Raw genomic sequence first — 22,363 nt, 5'->3', positions numbered from 1 at the left:
TTTTAAGTTATTGCTTAGCTATATATCATCACTATTCAAATATATTCTTAATTTCACAAGATTTGAGTATAGACTGATTTTCCAAATTGACTATCTTTTTAAGGAAATTTGTTCTAGTGATGTGTATCAGTAAAGCATGCTTTAGACAAAATCGCTATACTATATGACTTAAAATACAGAGTATCTTGTAGGTATCGTTTTAGAACTCTAAAATCAATGACTAAACCAGCTCTGTCATTATTTTTATGTACCTCACAAATTGATAGGAATCATTGTATACAATGACCCAGATTTTCTTCAGCTAAGACATAGAATAAAGTATCTGGATTGGATGCCTAAAAATAAAGCAATATCATTTCCCCATTTACATTATTAGTGTTAGTCCTGAAAATTCACCGTATAATATTTTAGTAATAAAATTATTTAGCAATTTTGTGATGATACAGAATTATTTGATGAATGGATCAAGAAAATGTGGTATATATACACAATGGAGTTCTATGCCTCCATCAGAAAGAATGACATTGCCCCTTTGTTTGGAAATGGAAAGACTTTGAAAAAATTATATTAAGTGAAGTAGTCCAGGTGCAAAGAAACATAGGTCCCATGGTTTCCCTTATTTGCCATAACTAAGATGTGTCTGAGACATATGCAGAAAATGTCAGATAAGTTGATGTTAGGTGAAATGAACCCCAAGATAAGTATTCAAATTTTTTTTCTTTCTTGCCATTGTTTCTAACATATTTAGAGAATTATTTAAATTTACACTGTTTTAAGTTGTTTACTTTTCTGGAATGGTTCCCATACTTGTCCTTTTTTAAATTAAAAAAAGGTATAGAATTCGTTTCGATATAGGTTCTACTTGAAAACTTAAAAAAATGTAAGGTGGATGCCAATTCTCATTCCTGTAATCACAAGCTTATAATATCGTGGTTCCAACGCAGCCCAAGAAGGAAAACCAGTGAGACTCTTATCTCCAATTAACCATCAAAAACAAAAAAGTGAAGCTATGGTCGAAGTGGCAGAGCACTAACTTTGAAGATAATAGGTCAGAGAAAGTGTCCTGGATCAAAGTTTAAGCCCCTGGAAAGCTATACCCTCACCAAAAACAAAATCATACACAGGACTGGGATTCAGCTTAGCAGCTTAACATGCATGAGTTTTATCCCTAAAACAAGGAAAGGGAGGGATTGTGGAAGCGATTGGGGGAGGGAAGAGAGAAGGAAGGAGGAAAGGAGAGAGATAACTGCATATAGAAAAGAGGGTAGCTCTGCATAATAAATGATGTTCACTAGGGAAAAAGGTCAGGCAAACATTTTCTGTAAAGATCAGAGTAAGTATGTCCAGACATTGGGAGCCACATGGTAAGCTGTCAGTATTCCATTCTGCTATAGCAGTATGACAGAGGACACAGATAGAATGAGTGCATTAAAACTTTACTAACATTCCCTGAAACTTGAATTCTATTTTTATTTGAAATATGGCTATTGAAACTGAGTGAATGTTTGGTTTTATGTAATTTTGCTTACTTTAAGTATTGTCACTTACAGCTTTGTGGCTGGCTACTCAATTGATTATAACATGTCTGGCTTCTGATGAAGTCTCTAAAGCACCTCAAAAGTCAGCCATCAATAGAAGCCATTGAAGTCACTCAGCTTTTTGGTAGTCACAATAAGAAAAACTAGAATAATAAATAAATAAAAATCTACATTTAAAAACACCAAGGGAGCTTTTATCGAAATTCAGCATAAATTATCTTGTATTTAAACCATAATCCTCAGAGCAGCATTCTGAGTAGCTAGGATTACAGATGTGAACCACTAGCATGTGATTGTTAGTTTTCTTAAATACCAACACAGCATTGTATTTTATATTGGACTCATCTCCATTCCTGCACTCAGCCATCACTTGGACCTAAGAACTACTGTAATGGATGAGGAACTCTAGGCCTACTTTGTAGTTGGTAGGAAATACAAGAAGTAGAGAAATCAGATAGAACTCACCATAAGAAAATAAATGAGGAAGCTGGGTGCAGGTGGCTAACACATGTAATCCTAGCTACTAGTGAGGCTGAGATCTGAGGATTGCAGTTCAGAGCTAGCACAGGTAGGAAAGCTAATGAGATTCTTATCTCCAATTAACCAACAGAAAACCAAAAGTGGGCATTGGTTCAAATGATAGAGCACTTGACTTGAGCTGAAGAGCTCAGGGACAGCACTAAGACTGACAAAAAATTAAATAAAAGAAAAACAAATCGGCGTCCATAGCCAATGGCTCACATCTGTATTTCTAGCTTGTCAGAAGTCTGAGATCTGAGGATCAAGGTTCAATACGAGACTGGGAAGAAAATCTATGAGATTCTTATTTCCAATTAAGCACTGAAAACCATAAGTGGCAATGTAACTCCAAGTGGTAGAGCACTAGCCTTGAGCACAAAAGCTCAGGACAGGATCCAGGACCTGAGTACAAACCCCACAACCAACAAAAAAGGAAAACGAATGAGAATCCACCTTAACGAAATAGCTAGGTGAGTAAAATATAAAGAATATCTTATTTAAAAACTAATTTAGAATATTTTGACTTAAAGGGCAGTATCATGAAAAGGAAAGACTGGGGTGGCATGTTATTTTATTTTATTTTATTTTAATTTATTTATTTATTTTGGGAGTGGAATAGGGCTTGAAATCTGGGCTGGGCACTGTGCCTAAGCTATTATGCTCAAGTCTAGTGCTCTACCACTTGACCCAAACCACCACTTCCGCTTTTCTGGTGGTTTATTGGAGAAAAAAGTCTTACGAACTTTCCTGCCTGGGCTGGCGTTGAATCACGATCCTCAAATCTAAGCTCCTGAGTAGCTAGGATTATAGGCATGAGCCACCAATGCCTGGCTGGGATGATATTTTAGAGTACAAAAAACAAAAGAGACATAACAACATGAAATGAACCCTAATGAAAAATTAATTTGAAAATTTAATTTGAAAAATAGCAAGAATAATATCTGTCTCAAACAAAGAGATGTGTATCTGTATTTGATATAATAACAGTATTATGAATATATCATTAATTTTCTTAAGTATAATGAAGGTATAATGGTCGATAATGGAAGAATATTCTTAAAATTTAACTTTGTTCCATAAACTTCTGTGTGTTTATATAGGAACATACAGATAAAAAAGTAAGGAAAAAATGTCAAAAATTTTAAAAAGAACAAAGGCACTTTTTTGGTGGTTTTATTTTATTATATATATATATATATATATATATATATATATATATATATATTTATATTTACCAGTACTGGGTCTTGAATTCAGGTCTGCTTGCTCCTGCTTGGTTTTGTCACTCAAGGATAGCACTCTATTATCTGAAACACAACTCTGTTTCAAACTTTTTATGCTTAGCTCAATATAAGACTCTAACCCTTGCAGGGTCTGGTTTGAACCTTTATCTTCAGATCTCAGTATCCTGGCCAGTGACAATTACAAGCATGAGTGACCAAATGCCTGGCCTAAGTATGATTTTTAAGAACCAAGTACGTGAAGGACTGTGCTCACTGTGATCAGAAAGGAGGAGGACCTAGCCCCTGCCTACAAATTCACAGAATTTCTTGTTTGGGCTAGCTTTGAGCATAACCTCCTGAGTAGCTAGGATAAGATTTGAGCCACCATAACCTAACTTAATATGTGACTTTCAACTTCATAAACGCATGATAGTTTTTGAAAGAAAATGAGTTCATTTTGGTGGTTTGCAAATGCCAAATTACTACAAAATGAAAAAAAAACATAATTTATTGTTATTATTAAGGTATTGTAAGGTGTTCACAATTCAGGAAATGTATACATTTCTCTGTTTCCCCCTAAAACCCAATAAAAAGATATTTTATATAAGGATACAGGTGGACCTGTTGCAACAATGAGAATTACAAGTTGTCATGTCCAAAACGAGCTTTACAACGTTGGTGCGGGGGGGGGGGGGGGAAGGAGAAGGATTGGTATTAGGGGGGGAGGGGGGAGGCTGGGAAGGGATGTGAAGGATAAACAAAGGAGGAGGCTGCAATGCTTGGTAAGAAATGTACGTATTATCCTGCCCATGTAACTGTAACTCCTCTGTACAGTATGTTCACAAATAAAATTAAATTAAATTTAAAAAAAAATAAATTTCTGAGCAAGGCAGCAGTGGCTAAGGCCTGCGATACTAACTAGCAAGAAGGCTGAGATCAGATAATCTAGGTTTAAAGCCAGACCCAGAAGAAAACTCAGGGAGACAATTATATACAATTAATTATTTTAAAAAAACAGGAATTGTAGCTCTGTCTCAAGTATTAGAACACAAAAGTCTAGGTAATGACCCAGAACATGAGTTCAAGTCTCAAGTCTGGTTGTATAAATAAATAAATAAATAAATATCTCAGGCCAATTACCTATAATCCTAGCTACTTAGGAGGCTAAGACCTGGGCGTAGATTTTCAAAACCATCCTGGGCCAGAACATTTGTTAATAATCTTTATTTCCAATTATCCATGAAAACCTGGAATGGGAGTGGTTGATCAAGTAGTAAGTGCTTACCATTGTACCCTCAGTTCCAGTCATAGGATTGGCACCAAAATAAATAAGTAAATTTATTTATTTTTGAGTTTTGAATCTTAGTCAGCATGGTAGATTTTTTGAAAGTCTTTCAGATAATAATGATGTGCATATATGTTTATTAACTCAAAATTGAATTCATGCTGATATTTTCCTAGTCATTTGAGTAATAAATAAGCATTATCAAGTTCTTACTTGTTGAAATAGTTGTCATACAATCCCACTTTTCCATCATCAGTTCAAAAAGCCCAACAAACCTCTTGGTCTGGGTGCCAGCACCTAGAATGGAGTTTCTGGGCTGGGAAGGTGGCTCAGTGGAAGCGTGTTTGCCTTGCATGCATGAGCCCCTGGGTTCAATTCCTCAGCACCACATAAGCAGAGAAAGCTGGAAGTGGCACTATGGCTCAAGTGGTAGAGCACTAGCCTTGAGCTGAAGAGCTGAGGGACAGCGACCCATGACCATCAATAGAGTTTCCCATACAAACTTCCTATACTGAACGAAGAAAATACCAACAAACTAAACAAAGGAATAACATAAAAGTAATCAGAAGTCTTCCAACAAGAAAGAGTCCAAGACCAGATGGATTCATTACTCAATTCTATAAGACATTTTATTTTGTCCAGTCTTAGGGCTTGAACTCAGGGTCTGAACCTGTCTCAAAGCTGTTTTTGCTCGAGGCTAGTTTTAGTACTAGTGCTATATCACTTGAGCAACCATGCCATTTCTGGCTTTTCTGTGTATGTGGCATTGAGGAATGGAACACATGGCTTCATGTGTACTAGGCAAGCATTCTACCACTAACCTATCTTCCAAGCCCACTATAAGGCTTTTAAAGATGAAGTAATACTAATCCTCCTCAAGCTTTTCTGTGAAATAGACGCAATAGGGAGCAAACCCAAACTCATTCTATGAATCCAATATTACACTCATCCCAAAACTAAGTAAGGATCCAACAAAACAAGCGAATGAATGATCAATTTCTCTGATGAACATAGATGCAAAACTCCTCAATAAAATATTAGCCAACAGAACCCAGAAACAAATACAAGTCATAAAAATATGATCAAGTAGGCTTCATCCCACAGATGCAAGGTTGATTTAATATATACAAATCAATAATTCACATCAGTAGAGCCAATATCAAGAACCACATACTCATCTCAGTAAAGGCAGAACAAACCTTCGACAAAAGACCACGCATTGACATTAAAAGCTCTGGAGAAACAAGGAATAGAAGGAACATTCCTTAAAACAATAAGAGCCATAGACAACAGGCCATACTAAATGGGGAAAACGAAAACTATTTTCTTTAAAATCAGGAACAAGGCAAAGCTGCCCCTTCACTCCCCTCCTCTTCAATCTATACTGGAATTCTTAGCCAGACCAATAAGGAGAGAAAAGGGCATTAAAGGAGCCACACAGAGTAGGCAAAATTTAAACTAACGGTATTTGCTGATGACCATTTCTTATACTTGAGGACCCAAAAGCTCAACTCCCAAACTCCTACAGCTAATTAATACATTTGGCAAAGTATCAGAATGCAAAATCAATCCATAAAATTCAGTAGCCTTGGCCAGGCACCAGTGGCTCATGCCTGTAATTCTAGCTACTCAGGAGGCTGAGATCTGAGGATCGTTGTTCAAAGCCAATCCAGGCAGGGAAGTCCATGAGTCTCCAATTAACCACCAGAAAACTGAAAGTGGCGCTTTTGCTCTCCTTGAGGTGAAGAGATGAGGGACAGCGCCCAGCTCAAAGTTCAAGCACCACGATCCAAAACAACAACAAATGGTTACTGAACCATTCCTTGGGCAAAGAATATACAAGCAGAAAGGGAAATAATGAAAATGATACCATTTGCAAAAGCTTCAAAAAATAGTAATTAACGTAACCAAAGATGTAAAAATTGCAAAAATCTAAAGAAAGAAATCAAAGAGTATATCAAAATATGCAAAGACCTTCCATGTTCATGGATAGGTAGAATATTGTGAAAATGGCCATAATGCAAAAAATTGACATAAAATTCAAAGCAATCCCCATCAAAATCCCAATGATGTACTTTACTCAGATAAATGAAAGAATCCAAAAGTTCATATGGAAAAAAAAAAAAAAAAAAAACCAGACCAAGAACAGACAAAGCAATTCTTGGCAAAATAAGCCATTCAGGCAGTACCACTATACGAGACTTCAAGTTCTACTAAAGAGCCACAATAACAAAAACAGCTTGTTATCGGTATAAAAATTGTTTCTAACATATTTATAAGATGATTTCTATGTTGCTTTGTATGTCCTTCCCCAATGATATAACTCCTGCTTTCACTGTATTTGATGGTGGTATAATTTGTGGAGGGGAAGGGCAAAAACAAATCATTTAACTAGAGATACAGGCATAACCATTGCAACAATGAGATGTACAAGTAGTTATGTCGAAAAACAAACATTACAACTTTGGTGGGGGGGGGTAGTAGAGGGTGGGGGGGGGAGAATGGGAAGGAATGGAAAAGGGGATACAAAGAACAGGCAACAATGCTTGTTAATAAATGTATTCATTATCTTGTCCATGTAATTGTAACTCCTCTTTACGGTATTTTCACAATAAAAAAAGGAAAATACAAAAAAATAAAAAAGATCCGAAGACCAATGGAAAAGATTATATTAAGTGAAGTAAGTCAGGCCTAAAGAAACATAGGTCTCATGGTTTCCCTCATTTCTAATAACTAGTATACATCAAGCAGAGATCTGAGGGACAAGCAGAAAAGTTCAAAAGCTATGTACATATGACCCAATAAGATGATGTTAAGAGAAATGAACCTCAAGATAGGGACCGAAGTGTTTTTTCTTTTTTTCTTTCTATTGTTTCTAACGTATTCACAATATACCGTGCGATTTTTTTTTTGTTTCTTTGTATGTTCCTCCCCATCGTAAAACCCCTGTTTTCACTCTATTTGATGTTGGTGCCTTGCAACTTTTATATACACTTTTCTATTTGGGGGAGGGGAAGGGAAAAACAAAATGCTTAAATAAAGATATAGGTTGACCCATTGTAATAATGAGATGCACAATACACTATGTGGAAAAATGACCTTTACAATTTAGGCCGGGGGTGGGGTGAGAGTGTAGTTTTGGTGATGGGAGGAAAGGGATGGTAGGGAAAAATAAAGGAGGAAGTAACAATGATGATAAGAAATATACTCATTACCTAGCTTATGTAACTGCTGTGATCTGAGGATAATTGTTCAAAGCCAGCAGGGACAGGGAAGTCCATGAGACACTTATCTCTAATAAACCACAAGAAAATGGAAACCGGAACTGTGGCTCAAGCACTAGCCTTCAGCTGATAGCTGAGGGACAGCGCTGAGACCCAGAGTTCAAGCCTCACGACCGACCACATACACACACACACACACACACACACACACACACACACACGCCACGCACGCACGCACACACACACACATACACAAATCACAGCTCCTTCAAATATTCCTGTTGGGGCAACTTGGCAGCCATACGCAGAAAACTAGAAGTGGATCTGTGCTTTCACTAGCATCAACTAAAAATGGATTAACTACCTTAAAATCAGCCAAACTACTGTAAGACATAATAGTGATGATATTAGAACTTATATGTACAGGCAGGAACATCCTGAATAGAGTTCCTGGGGCAGAACAGATAGGAGATAGATCCAACAAATGGGACTACAATAAAGGAAAAAAAAATTCTGCACAGGCTAGGACATAGCCACTAAACTAAAAAGACAGCCACGGAATTGGCAAAAGATATTTACCTGCAACACATCAGACATAGGGCTAATATTCAATGTATAAATGGATCTCTGGAAAGTACCCCTCCAAAACCTCATAAACCAATTACTAAATGGGCAGGGGAGTCAAGAAGAGACTTCTCAGAAGAAAAAGTAAAGAATGGGAAAGAAACATATTAGGAAAGGTTCCTCATCCCTCGTCATAAAGAAAATGTAAATCAGAGCAATCCTGAGATACAATCTTACCCAAATATTCTGAATTCTGACAACAAATGCTGATGGGGAAGTGGAGAAAAGAGGAATCCTACTGCACAGCTGGTGGGAATGTATACTAATACAGCAACTCTGGAAAGCAGTCTGAAAGTTGCTCAAAAATCACAACACAGACCTTCCCTAATACCCTCTCTACAGCCATACCACTTGTAGGCATCTTCCCTGAGCATCATGAACCAGAATATGGCAAGGACACTTGCACAACCATGTTCCTTGCTGCTCAATTCACAGTGACAAGATATGTACACACCCAGATGCCCCACAATAAATGAATGTATCCAATAATTATGCTATCTATATACAATGAATTTTTACAGACAGAGACATTAGAAAGAATAAAATAATGTCATTTGCAGGGAAATGGAAGGAACTAGAATAAATCATGTTAATAAAGTTAAGCCAAGATCAAAGAGACAAATGGCACATTTTCTTCCTGATTATGTGGAAGTTAGATTTAAAACACAATGGGATATGAAAACTGTACAGGATTCTAGGCATCATGTACAGTGAGTACAGTAGGGGAAAGCCTTTGTAGAAAATCACCAAGTTATAATACACAAGCACCTCTTCTTATGTATATAAAACAATATATATATATATATATATATATATATACTAAATTGAATTGTAAAGATAAAGAAACAAGGAACTTTTCTTAATTTCTCTTTTCATTTTCTGATGACTCTGTATTCTTTACCCAATATACACTATATATGCATGCATATCTGATGGAAGATGGGAGAAGGGCACAGAATCAGTGGAAAGTGGATGAAAAATTGCAGCCGCGGAGCCCACTGGCTCTACTGGACATTGATGAAAGTGAACCATGCAACTTGTGGATCGACATGGGAGGGAGGGAATGGAACAGAATGGGGGAACAGATTAGACTATGTAAAAGGAAGGAAATATACTAGCTACCTGACATGCAGAAAGATAACCTTGCTGTATATCACCGCTAAAACAACAATATTTTTTCAAAAAGAAGAGAGCTCCCAAATGAGAACATACGAGAAAAGGGAAATAAAGAGCAGATAATCATGTTTTTGTAAGTCCTTGGTACCTGATAGATTCAATCATTAGCTTTTTTCCTACCAACTGAGTCATACCTCTAAACCCAAAAGTCCTTACAATATTCAATTTTTTCCCTTGATTTCTTCACATTTTCTATTTATTTTTTGTTTTGTGTGTGTGTGTGTGTGTGTGTGTGTGTGTGTGTGTGTGTGTGTGTGTGTGTGTGTGTGTGTGCCAGAAATGGAGCTTGAACTCGGGATCTAAGTGCTGTTCCTGAGCTTTATTTTTGCTCGAGTGCACTCTACCACTTGAGCCAAATCTTCACTTCTGGATTTTCTTGTGCAGTTTATTGGAGATAAAAGAATCACAGAGACGTTTTACCATCATTAGATTCAAATCATTATCTTCAGATCTCATCCTCTGGGTTACAGCCATGAGCCAAGGTACCTGGCTTATGAATTGTCGTTCTTTTTTTAACAAGCTGGTGCCAGTGGCTCATGCCTGTAATCTTAGCAACTCAGGTGGCTGAGATCTGATAATCGAGGTTTAAAGACAACCTGTGTAAGATAGTCTGTGAGACTATGATCTCATTAACTGGTTACCAAGAAACCAGAAGGAGCACTGAGATTCAAACTGGTAGAGTGGTAGCCTTGAGCACAAAAGAGCAGGGACTGCAACCAGGCCCTGAGTTCAAGCACCACATAAAAAAAATAAGTAAAAACGAATTTGCAATCACTTGTGATCTCAACATCCTCAATTCGTGGTTTATTTAAAGCCAATTTGCATCTCAGTTTGCACTTATTCGGAGTGTAACTAAACTTGTATAACTGTTAAAAGAAAAAATAAGCAGCTGTGTGCAGGTGGCTCACGCCTGTAATCCTACCTTCTCAGGAGGCTGAGAAATGAGGATGGTGGTTCAAAGCCAGCCTCAGCAGAAAAGTTCCCATGAGACTCCTATTACCAATTAATCCCTAAAAAACAAGAAATGGCACAGTGTTTTAAACTGGTATGCTATACTCCTAACCTTGAGCAAAGGTGCTCTGGGACAGCACCCATGCCCTGTATTCAAGCCCCATATCTGAAGGAAAAAAAAAAGAGTTCAGTGCTGGGAAGGTGGCTCAGTGGTAGAGTTCTTGACTTGCATGTATGAGCCTCTGGGTTTAATTCCTCAGTACCACATGAGCAGAAAAAGCCAGAAGTGGCACTGTGGCTCAAGTGGTAGAGTGCTAGCCTTGAGCTGAAGAGCTGAGGGATAGTGCCCAGGCCAAGAGTTTAGGAACCATGACCCACAAAAGACAAACAAACAACAAAAAGAGTTCAAACATTTAAATGATATGTGCAATAGACTATACACTAAAGATGAAAGATTATACGAATGAATTAATAATTAAAATGATCAACATTGTTTTGATTTTATAAGTAGTGGATGTAGCAGAGAAAGTGATAAGAAATAATTATTCATTCTAACCACTCTTGTATTGTTTTAAACTCATTCACTACTTTTAAACTAAAGGAGCACATAAGTATCGTTTTACAGAAAAACAAAAGTTGTACGTGTATTTTAACCTGAATTCCACATTTTAAAATTTGCCTTTTAGTAAACAATCAGTATATTTTTATATAAACTACTTGTAATCCCTTTAATACTTCAGGTCAGTCTAGTATTTGATTATATCATAACTCCTCCCTTCTTTCTTTTCTTCATTCCATTCCTTCACATCCTTTCCTCCTTTCTATCCTAGCAATTAAACTCAGGGCTTCATGCATTTTAGGTAGGTGCTCTACAAGGTGAACCATACACCTGCGCTTTTTGCTTTGGTTACTTCTGTTTTGTTAGTCATGTGGCTTGAACTCTGGGCCAGGACACTGTACCTTCACTCTTCAGCTAAAAGCGAGTGCACTACTGTTTGAACCACAATTCCACTTCTGGTTTTCTATTGGTATATTGGAGGCAGGAGTCTCACAAACTTTCCTGCCTAGACTGGCTTTGAGCTGTGATCTTCAGACCTCAGCCTCCTGAGTAAATAAAAGTACAGGCATGAACCACCTGTGGCCAGCTCTGCTTTAGCCATTTTTATGGCAGGGTTTTCTGTTTATGAGCAGGCCAGAATGGATCACAATCCTTCTCTTTACCCTTTCTGAGTAGATGAAATTAAAAGCACAATGATTTTGGTTCAGATATTGATTGAGATCCAATAAAGTGAATGTTTGCCTAGGCTAGCCTCAAATCCTAATAATCCTCTCTGCAGCTAGCAATTCAAGTGTGAGCTACCATGCCTGTCCCAAATTTCTGGTGACTAAAACATATGAACAATGTTTTAATATTTTTAAATGTTGAATTTGGGGACAATGAGTACTTTTACTTGCCTAGTTTCAAATTTCACCAAAAAACCCAAATATTAACTTTTGGTTTCCTACATAGCATTAAATAAGCAGATAAACTTTAAAAAGTAATTAACTATTTAATGAAAAAAAGCTAAACAATAATCATCCTTACCACTGCAACTTTGGACTTAACAACTTGTCAAACATTGTTTATATCATAGTTGTTTTTTCTGGGCAATATTTTCAATAAACGGATCATTCCACCCCCAAGGTGGATGGCCAAACAGCCTATATCCACAGGAGTGAAAGCCAAGCCATAGGCCAACACACTAAAGGAAGACATGGTCCGGAAGTATTGTAGGTGGCAATGTCCCAACATAAGGGACAGCTTAAATAGAGCTTTTTCTTAGGAAAGATACTCTATTAACCCATACCTCTTCTTCTGGGGTTATCACTGCTTAATTGGAGACAAGTCTCATGGACTTTGTTGCGTGGGCTGGTCTGAAATCATGATCCTCAGATCTCAGGTTCCTAAGCAGCGCGGATAATAGGCATGAGCCACCAATATCTAGATTACTTATTCCTTTAATAAAAATAAAATGGCTACAGCATGGTTTAACAGAGAGCTTGAATCCTTTCCTGAGTCTTAGAGATCTTCTGACTAGAAGCAGAACAGCAAACTGACATGTGGGAAACTGTGTCTACCATATGAAACCATTTTCCAAAAAAGTATCTGGCTCATCAGTTTGGCTTCTGGACTCACAAAATTAACATTCAATTCTCCACTGAAGTAGAGGGTATCCATTGCATGCTCTGCAGCATCATAAATCACTTGCTGGTCATTAAAAACCCCTCTTTTCAATAGGAAATGCTCAAAAAATTCTGTTCATTGAATAATCATGACAACCTTAGGAGATGGGAAATACCAGTATCCAATTGTATATTGTGGTGCTTGAACTCAGGTCCTGTTCCTGATTCACTCTCTAGAACTCTACTTCTTGAACCACAGCTCCATTTCTGTTTTTGTTTTTGTTTAGTTGGTCATGGAGCTTGAACTCAGGGCCTGGGGGCTCTCCCTGATCCACTTTCTAGCACTCCACCACTTGAGCCACAGCTCCATTTCTGTTTTATTTTGTTGTTGTTGTTATTCTTGCTAGTCATGGGGCCTGAACTCTGGGACTGGGTGCTGTGTCTCATCTCTTCAGGTTAAGGCTAGCATTCTACCGTTTGAGCCATAGTGTACTTCAGGCTTTTTCTTCTTATGTGATTCTGAGGATTCTTACCGAGGGCCTCATGCATGCAAAGAAAGCACACTTCTACTGAGCCACCTTCTCAGCCCACTTATGGTTTTTGAGGGATTAATTGGAACTAAGACTCTCATATGACCTTTTCTGCCTGGGCTGGCTTTGAAACACAATCCTTCCATCTCAGCCTCCTGAGTAAGAGTGTAGGCATGAGCCACCTGTTCTTGGCTCCATTCACATTTGTATACAAGTGAATAAAGCTCAGTGATATAGTGTCTTCCTCTTTAACCAAAAGCAGGTAAGAAACCAGAATTTTATTTGAAATTCAGTTGAATCTGAGTCTATATTCTTAACAACCAGGTTGTAAGTTATTTGATCTTTGCACAAGAGTGTTAGTAGATATAGAACACATGTCATGATTTTTCTATTTCAAATGGCCCATGACAGATAGTTGGGCATGGTGGTGTAAGCTTGTAATTCCATCACTTGGGAGGCTGAGGCAGAAACACATTAAGTTCAAGGCTGTCTTGGCTATGTAGTGAGATGCCATCTCAGAAGGGCAGAAAGGAAATGGCTCCTGACTATATAAGCCTTAGCAATTACTTTCCCATCTTCTGTGTCAACAAAGAAAAGCCTAAGACTCTCCAAGGCCAAACAGAAAGCATGGCCAAAAAGAATTTCCCAAAATACCTGGATACCAGCTGTGTCGACTCATTCTTGGGCCAATACAGTGTCATCCAAAGGCATTTTTGAACAGTTGGATCTATGACCCCTTCTCCCTCTCTTCAGAAAGCACTTAAGACATTGGCAACTGTAATATTAAGGGACTAGCAAGTGTCACATGGTACCTGAAGACACTAATGGTTCATGGTATACATTCTGTGAATTAGAACTTATTAAGTTTGCTGCCAAAGCTGCAGCAGGTGCACTACCAGTTGGGAGAGGACAGCAGGCTCCATAGCTTGAGCCCTATGACCTACTGAGTGCACCATTGAACCCAGCAGCCCTTCACAAAAGGCCAGGAGAGAAGGCTGGATTGACATAGAACCATACCTTCCTTCTCAGGGGGCCACCATGGTTCGTGAGGCTCCTTTGGTGTGGCATGCTACCGTCACTTCATTTCTGCTTCCTGGAAGGATAAGTCTGACCACATGCCTGTGTCACTTCACTCCCACTTCCGGTCTGGGTGGGTATGGCCATTTGACTGCACCACCTCACTCCTGCTTCTGGTCTTGGTGAGTGTGGGCTGTGGGCTTTCACCACAACACTCCTGCTTCTGGTCTGGCTGGGTAGTTGCCATTGTCTGTGTCACCTTACTCCTATGTTCCCTCTGGATGAGTGGGGGCCGCATGCCTGTGTCACCTCACTCCTCCTTCCAGTGTGAGTGAGTTGGGGCCTCATACTTGTGTTACTTCACTCCTGCTTCTGGTCTGGGTGGGTCCAGATTGGCTCTGAGCTTCTTAATCCCTGTAGATGCTGTTTACCCGCATGGATTGCAGCCCAGGCAAAGCATGACATCAAGGGATTAGAATGGCACCTTTAGGTTTGAGAACTCTGTTATAAAATTGTGTGTGTGTGTGTGCGTGTATGCACATCATGTGTGTACCCGTGTTCACTGATCTTGGGGTTTGAACACAGTGACTGAGGTCTATCCCTGAGGTATTTGATCAACATAGAGCTCTACTGATTGAGGCACAGCTCAGCATACAGCTTTTTTGTGGTTAATTGGGATGAAAAGTCTACCAGATTTTGCTGTCTGGGCTGGCTTTGAACGACTATCCTCAGATATCAGACTTTTCTGTAGGTATTATGTATAGGTGTGAGCTACTGGAACCTCTCTCTTTGCTCAATTGCTATCCAGAGAGAAATGTGCATGGCAAGCATTCCGGAGGAAAAAGAATTGAATTCTTCCAATGAGCAATGGTGAAAATACTCAGGTTCTAGCCCAGTGTTGGTGGATCAAGCCTGTAATTCTATCAATTCAGGAAGCTGAAATCTGAGAATTGCCGTTAGAAAGTGTGTGGAGGACTGAGTCCTTAAGACTCTTTATCTACAATGAACCATCACAAAACCGGAAGTTGAACTGTAGCTCCAAGTTGTAGAGAGCCAACCTTCAGTGAAAAAGCTCAAGGAAAACACTCAGGTTGTGAGATCAAGCCCAGTGACTACAAAAAAATGAGAAATATACCTGGGTATTCAGTATAAGTTTACCATTTTAAATATCACTTTCCCATTATATTTAGCTCTGTCATAGGTGCATGAATCAAAGGGGAATAAGAAGCTTGGCTAAAAAATATAGGCAGCATTGTGCGGGGGAGGGGGGCAATGCGTGCGTACATGCACATTTGGCAGTCCTGAGGCTTGACCCTAGGGTTTTCATCTCTTGCTTGGCTTTTTATCCATCAAGGCTGGTATTCTGCCACTTGATCTAAAGCTCTATTCCCAGATTTGTTTTTATTGTTAATTGGAGATAACAGTTGTACATACTTTCCTGCCTGTGGTGGCTTATTCTAAAACATGACTATTTTGAATCCTGCTGTAAAAAATGTGTGTGCACACAGTTCTACTATAACGCTGACTTAAATTTCTTCAGGTGTATATGTAGGATTTCCTGGGTGGAATTTCCACACTGATTTCTGTTGTGGATAAATTGATTCACTTAATTGCCAACACTGTGTAGAGTGTCTTTCCCCACCTCTTTGCCAGTATTTGTGTTTTCTTTGATAATAGGCATTCTCATTATGCAGAGATGGAACTTCAACATATATTTGATTTGCATTTCCTTGATTGCTAAAGACATTGAATATTTTTCGTGTATTCTGTAGACATCTATATTTAATTTGGGACCTATCTAGTCAATTCACTTACCTATTTATTGATAAGACTATTTGTTCTTTTCCCTTAATGTTCTTTGTGTGTTTCATATTTTGAGTCTATACATTCTAGACATTAGGATTTCTTCTGTTATCGAAAGGCAGGAGTTTAGGCTTATTTCACTTATTCTTACCAAAAGACACCTTCTAAGCTTCAAGTTATTTAATCTATGATTGATTTAAAAATGAGCTGACAGAATTAACTCTCAGAGTGACTGCCAAGAAGTACAAGTTTTGAACTCAGAATTCAGTGTCTACAAAGAGAGACATATTTTAGTATTTTAAATAAAAAAGAGATGTATATTAGTATTTTAAATCAATAAAAGCTAATCAGCTACATTTTCTCAAAATATGTAATTATAAATATTTCACTACTCTTCAAGGTAAAACTATTGCAAATTTTAGCAAAAATTAACAATTTTACGTTCTATTTATTTCCTTGGCAATCATTCAAGCTAGCCAAATTAAAAAAATACTATTTTGACCAGTTGCTGGTGGCTAACATCTGCAATCCTACTACTGAGGAAGCTGAGATCTGAGGATTTCAGTTCAAAGCCAGTCTTCAAGAAACTCTGTGAGACTACTTCCAAAAAACCACCAGAAAACCAGAAGTGGTGCTGTGGTTCAAGTGGTAGAGCGCTCTCCTTGAGCTGAATAACTGAGGGACTGCCCCCAGACCAAAAGGTCAAGGCCAACAACCAACCAAAACAAACAAAACAAGAAGAAAAAAAGAAAAAAAACCAACTGTATGAAGAGGAATAATCTCCAAGTTTTTATTCAAATTTTTAATGCTTGTGGCAAGTGTTTTCATTTGGTAAAAAGTGGACAGCTTATATATGTCATTGTGATAAATTTGCTACTATGTGGTTGCTTTTCTCCTATTTATAGTTTTATTCATCTAACATTATTGAAGATGAAAAATCCATGAAGGGCAAGACATATTATTTGGCAAAACTGGTCAGTTAAAATGACTAGTACATTCTAGTACTTTGGCAAAGAAGCTGTCATTTTTATTCCCTCCCCAGGATTTGAACAATGAAAAAAAATGTCTTGACTTTTCCAAAAAGTGAGTGAGACGGCTCATATTGAAATAATTAGAAGATAGTGAAAAGAAAGTTTAGGGTGCATAATATGTTTAATTTTTAACCTTTCTCACAAAAAACTTCCAAGAAACTTAACACACATTTGTTATAGATATTTATATCAAAGAGCCCACTGCAGGTGCCTGACACCTATAGTGTGCAACTCAGGAGGATGCGATCTGTGATTGAGATTGGAGCCAGGCTGGAAAAGCAATAATTGCATGGATGATGCCTCCTGCTATTATATCATGTCTTTTCCACCAATCCTCAAAGTGAAGCTGTCTCCCCACATGACCATCCTTCTGATTTATTGACATTAACTTTTTGATTTATGGTTTTCTCCAACAGCATGACATGTGCATGGAGGCAGGCCATTCACATCTGTATTCACATCTTTCTCTCTAGTTGCCTACAATAGTGCCTGGTCCTCAGTGCTTAGTAGTCTTGTGTGGAGATGAGCCTGTTCTGCTCTTGAAATCTCAAAGTTCAATCAGGAAAGCTCATCAAGCTGTGGTCTTATGGTAAACCATCATTTCTTCTAAATATTATGTTTTTCTCCTTGTGTATCTAAGTCCACCTAAGGGTGAGATCAGTGCCTGACACCTATCGGTTGTGATAGCAAAGGTAGCTATGACATCATAGAAATTTATTGTGAACCTTCAGGAAGACCTGATAACTGAAGCACCCAAATTGGTAGGTTCCCACATCCTGGACTACATTCCACATATCTGCAATCAAACCATCATTCATTCTTTGCTGGGCTCAGACTCATCATATGTTTCCCTTCTCTATTTAAAATAACGAAAAATGTGTTTTTGATATGTTATTGAATTATTGAAATGTGCCTCCAACCAAAAAAATAATTCCATTAGTGGAATGTAAATATAAGGCATGGATAAAAACAATCATAAAAACTCCTAGGGAAAAGATCAAAAGTGGCAGCTACTACAAAAGTTGTTTCTTAATCTCAGCACTGGTGTCTCACACCATAATCCTAGTATAATGTAAACTAATGAAACTTTTCTTTTTGTACCAGTCCAGGGGCTTGAACTCGTGGCCTGGGCTCTGAGATCATTTGATGAAGCCTAGCACTTTACTACTTGAGTCATAGCCACACTTCTAGTATATTTGGTAGTGTAGTGGAGATAAGAATTTCACCCACTTTTCTACCTATGTTGGCTTCAAACTGTGATCCTCGATGTCAGCCTCTTGAGTAGGATTACAGGCATGAGCCACCAGTCCCCAGCTAAAAGTTAGTTTTGTAAGATATAAAAGTTTACTTATACAGGGGAAGAAAGGGGGAGGGCGACAGCGGTAGGGGAGGGCGAGGGCGAGGGCAGAGCCTGAGTGTTCCACACATCCCGCACCAGTGCCTCGTGGCACGCCCCACTCTCCTCCCCTGGCTGGGACGGCTGCAGTCCTCTTGGTCCTCGCGGTCCTCAGGGGCCTGTACAGGAGCAGCGGCAGCAGCAGACATCCAAAGCGGCCCACCTACCCTGCAATCCAGGCCTGGCCGGCGCGACAGCAGGTGATGGAGTAGCTGGCCGCCAGTGTAGCAGAGAAGCACTGAATGAGCCAACCCTGCCGTCCCAGAGGAGCGCACTCCAGTGCCGCATCCATCAGGTCCACCGGCTCAATGAGTGAACAGAGTATCTGTTAGGGAAGAGCTACTGCATTGGTTTGTGATGATGCCAATAAAAGTGGGTGCCAGCTGTGGTTCAACTGGGTTCAGCAGAGTTCATATCTATCACCATACAGGCAACAACACATTCAGAGTGCTGGGCAGGAAGATCCAGGATCATCAGTTGGTGATCAGCTGTGCCATCCCCAAAGGATTAAAGTATAATCAAGCAACACAGACCTTCCACCAGTGGCGAGATGCCAGGCAGGTGTACAGTCTTAACTATGGCAGCAAAGAGGATGCTAATGTCTTCGCAAGTGCAATGATGCATGCCTTAGAAGTGCTGAATTCACAGGAGGCAGGACCAAAATTGCCTAGATAAAATTCACAACTGCCTGATCAAGTTCAAAATGGCCCATCCCAAGAAGAGTTGGACATCCAAAGAAGACAACTGCAAGAACAGAAACGTCAGAAGGAGCTGGAGAGGGACAGGCTGGAGACAGAAAGAATGGAGAGGGAAAGACCAGAGAGAGAAAGGTAGAGAGAGAGAGGCTGGAGAGAGGTTGGAAAGAGAGAGGTGGAGCAGCTGGAGCGGGAGCAGATGGAGCAGCTGGAGCAAGTGGAATGGGATCAAGAGAGCAGAGTGCTGAGTAATGCCACCTCTGCCTTTGTGGAGACCCCTGTAAACTCTGAGCTGGGAGACCCCTCTGCTTCTGAGCCAGGCTTTCAGGAAGCCTCTCAGCTGTCGGAGGCTCCAGCCCCGCAGGGTGTTATCTTGGGACCACCTGCACCTCCATCTCCTCCAACACTCCCACCAGGTCCAGCCCAGGCCTCTGTATTCTCTCCTCCCCCAGAACTTCCTCCTTCACCCCCACTGCTATCCTCTGGCCCTCCTCCCCCACGCCCTCTTCCTGTACCACCTCCTGCCCCTTCCTTCCTGCATCCGGATTTTTTTTTTAAGGATCCTTTTCAGAAGACAATCGTCCTTTAACTGGACTTGAAGCTGTGATTGCTGGAGCCAAGCTTAGGAAATTGTCACTGGTGGAAGATGCCTCTTTGCACGGTGTTCACAGATGTGAACTCCGAGTCAGCTAAAACAGACATGGGTGGTGGAAATGGACCCGTTCCCTTGGCAGGTAGCAGCTTAATGGAGGAAATGAGTCTCCTGATGGCCAGAAGGAGGAGAATGGCTGAAAAGGGATCAACAATAAAAGCAAAAAATGAAGAATCAAAACCTGTAACTTCTAAGGTCTCATCAACAAGTACACCTGAACCAACCAGGAAACCTTGGGAAAGAACAAATACAATGAATGGCAGCAAGTCACCCGTCATCTCCAGATGAGATTCTCCAAGGAAAAATCAGATTGTTTTTGACAACAGGTCCTATGAGCCATTATAAGTCCACACCCTTGTCCCAGCCCAGTGCTGACCGGGTCCAGACAGAAAGCCTTGACTGTGACAGACTGAAGCAGGATATTTTAGATGAGATGAGAAAAGAACTAACCAATCTGAAAGAGGAGTTCGTTGATGCAATCAGGCAGGAGCTGAGCAAGTCAAATACTGCATAGAGAAGCAAACTAAGCAGAGATAAGACTTGAATCTGGAGAAAAACAAAAATTCCTACAAACAACTGTCAACATCACCCCTACAGTTACGAGCTATCAGAAGAAAGTGGAAAAGGAGTCAAGGGAAAATCCCCATCCTCTGAAACCTTCTTAAGTTGTGACTCTGGCGATCATCTGTTTTCATCTCCGTTTGCTGCTGCTTTGACCTTTACTGCAGGATGAAAAGAGAGTTATGTATGAGTTTCCATAACATTTATGCAGAAAATATAAACCCATCAGGCAAGATCGCCATGAATTGAGGTATTTTCATGTTGAAATAAAACCACACATTTCCCACAAACCCACTGCTAAAATAAAGAGTAGAAAGGCTCATGAAGTTCTACCCCCTTCCACATCCTCCCCTCTTTGAGTGCTGAGGAACTGAGCAAGCTCTGCTTTTGTATTGCATGTCTCTCTCTCAGGTTTGTCTTCCTATAGTATTTGGTATTCCATGACTAATTGAGATCAGCGCTATGTAGGTTTAGATCTTAAGATGAGGAACAAATAGAATTGTACATGTTTTCAAAGGATGACATTTACAAGAAAGTGTCTGTAGATGACCAGGTCAGTCGTGAGTGATTGTACAGTGATAGGAAGTCCAAGTTAGCCTTTAGTGGTTAATTAGAGAAGAGAGCATTAAGGACTTTCTTCAATTTTCAGCCTCCTGAATCTGGCATAGCTCTTCTCTCCAATTAACTTTCCCACAAAAGCCAAAGGTTATGGTTAGTCCCATGTATGCACTGAGAGAGCATCTGAAATTCAATTTTTACTCCCAGGCCAAGCAAAAATGAAAAAAATAATAAAAATAAAAGGGGGTGGAAGCAAGCACATATTAAAGTTTTAAAATGACCCAAATGTTGCTGGTCATGTGTGTAATCCTTACTACACAAGAGGCTGACATCTGAGGATTGCAGTGTCAAGTCAGCCAGGGGAGGAACCTGCTTGAGACTCTTATCTCCAGTTACACAGCACAAAACCTTGAGCTGTGGCAGAGGTGTTAAAAACACCAGCATTGATTGTGAAAGCTAAGATATAGGTCCCAGAGTCAGAGGTGAAGCCGCAGGATCAATAAAATTTTAAACGGAGAGAGGATGAATAGAGGATGAAATCTGAGGAGCATGCGTCAAAGTAAGCCCATACAAGAAAGTCCATAAGGTTTTCTCTCTGTGTGCATCTGTGTGCTATCCTATGGCTTGAGAATGTTTTGTTCAAAGATAGAGCTCCACCACTCCCAACTTTTCATTGATTAATTGGAGCTAAATGTCTCATGGACTTTCCTGCCCTGGGTGGCTTTGAACCATGATCCTCAGATTTCAGGCAACTGATTCATTCGGGGCTTCACATAAGGCTCATCTCAAACTAACTACCAAGAATTAAAAAAAAAATGGAGTTGGCTCACACAGAGAGTCCGGGACGAAGGAGCCAGACGCAGCGGGCGAGAGGATTCTACTCAACACCAGCAAGAACCGACAAGGAGCAGACAATTTCATCCTGCACTTTGCAGACCAGAGACGACCCAGGATCCAAGACTCGGTGTGAGTAGAAGCCCCACTTCCTCACTCCTTCCCAGGGAGCAGAGGAGGGAAGGCCACCCCTCCCCCCCCAGCACCGGTGATCTCCATCTTGGATACCGACAAAGCTCGGAGGAGCGGCTAGCTCCAGCTCAGGCCTTGGAATAAAACGAGTCATTTAGCAGGTCACAAGAACTTAACGGCGAAGTGACCTCACAGACTCAGTTCCATCCAGGGAAAAGTCACCCAGCTCAGGCGCCAGCCATTGGAGTGGCTCTCCTCACCGGGTAACCAGAGCCAGAGGCTGCCCCGCCCTCTAGCAGCCACCACAATCAATTGAAAAACAGAAACCCTGAGAATGGCTCCAGGCTGGGTGCTGTGAGTTTTTTTCACAAAATAGCCCCAGGGAAAAGCTACTGTTTGTTGAAAGGCCTCAACTCTACCCAGAACCTAGCCTCATCACTGCATCCCCCTC

General features: G+C 39.9%; 1 long non-coding RNA gene and 1 pseudogene across 1 annotated transcript; both read left to right on the top strand.

Annotated features, from left to right (window-relative positions):
* Positions 1-4,064: 4,064 nt before the first annotated feature.
* On the top strand, positions 4,065-8,549 carry LOC122121083. Its single transcript, XR_006149873.1, has 3 exons — positions 4,065-4,075; positions 7,636-7,651; positions 8,476-8,549. It is a non-coding gene; the product is annotated as an uncharacterized LOC122121083 (long non-coding RNA).
* A 10,239-nt stretch (positions 8,550-18,788) lies between these two features.
* LOC122121085 lies at positions 18,789-20,482 on the top strand (annotated as a pseudogene).
* The last annotated feature ends 1,881 nt before the right edge of the window (positions 20,483-22,363 follow it).

Source organism: Dipodomys spectabilis, unplaced genomic scaffold, assembly GCF_019054845.1.
Source record: "Dipodomys spectabilis isolate Male_0828 unplaced genomic scaffold, ASM1905484v1 ptg000183l, whole genome shotgun sequence".
In the NCBI taxonomy this organism is placed as follows: Eukaryota; Metazoa; Chordata; class Mammalia; order Rodentia; family Heteromyidae; genus Dipodomys; species Dipodomys spectabilis.
The sequence above is the reverse complement of the archived record's forward strand: the minus strand, read 5'-3'. Positions and strand labels throughout refer to the sequence as shown.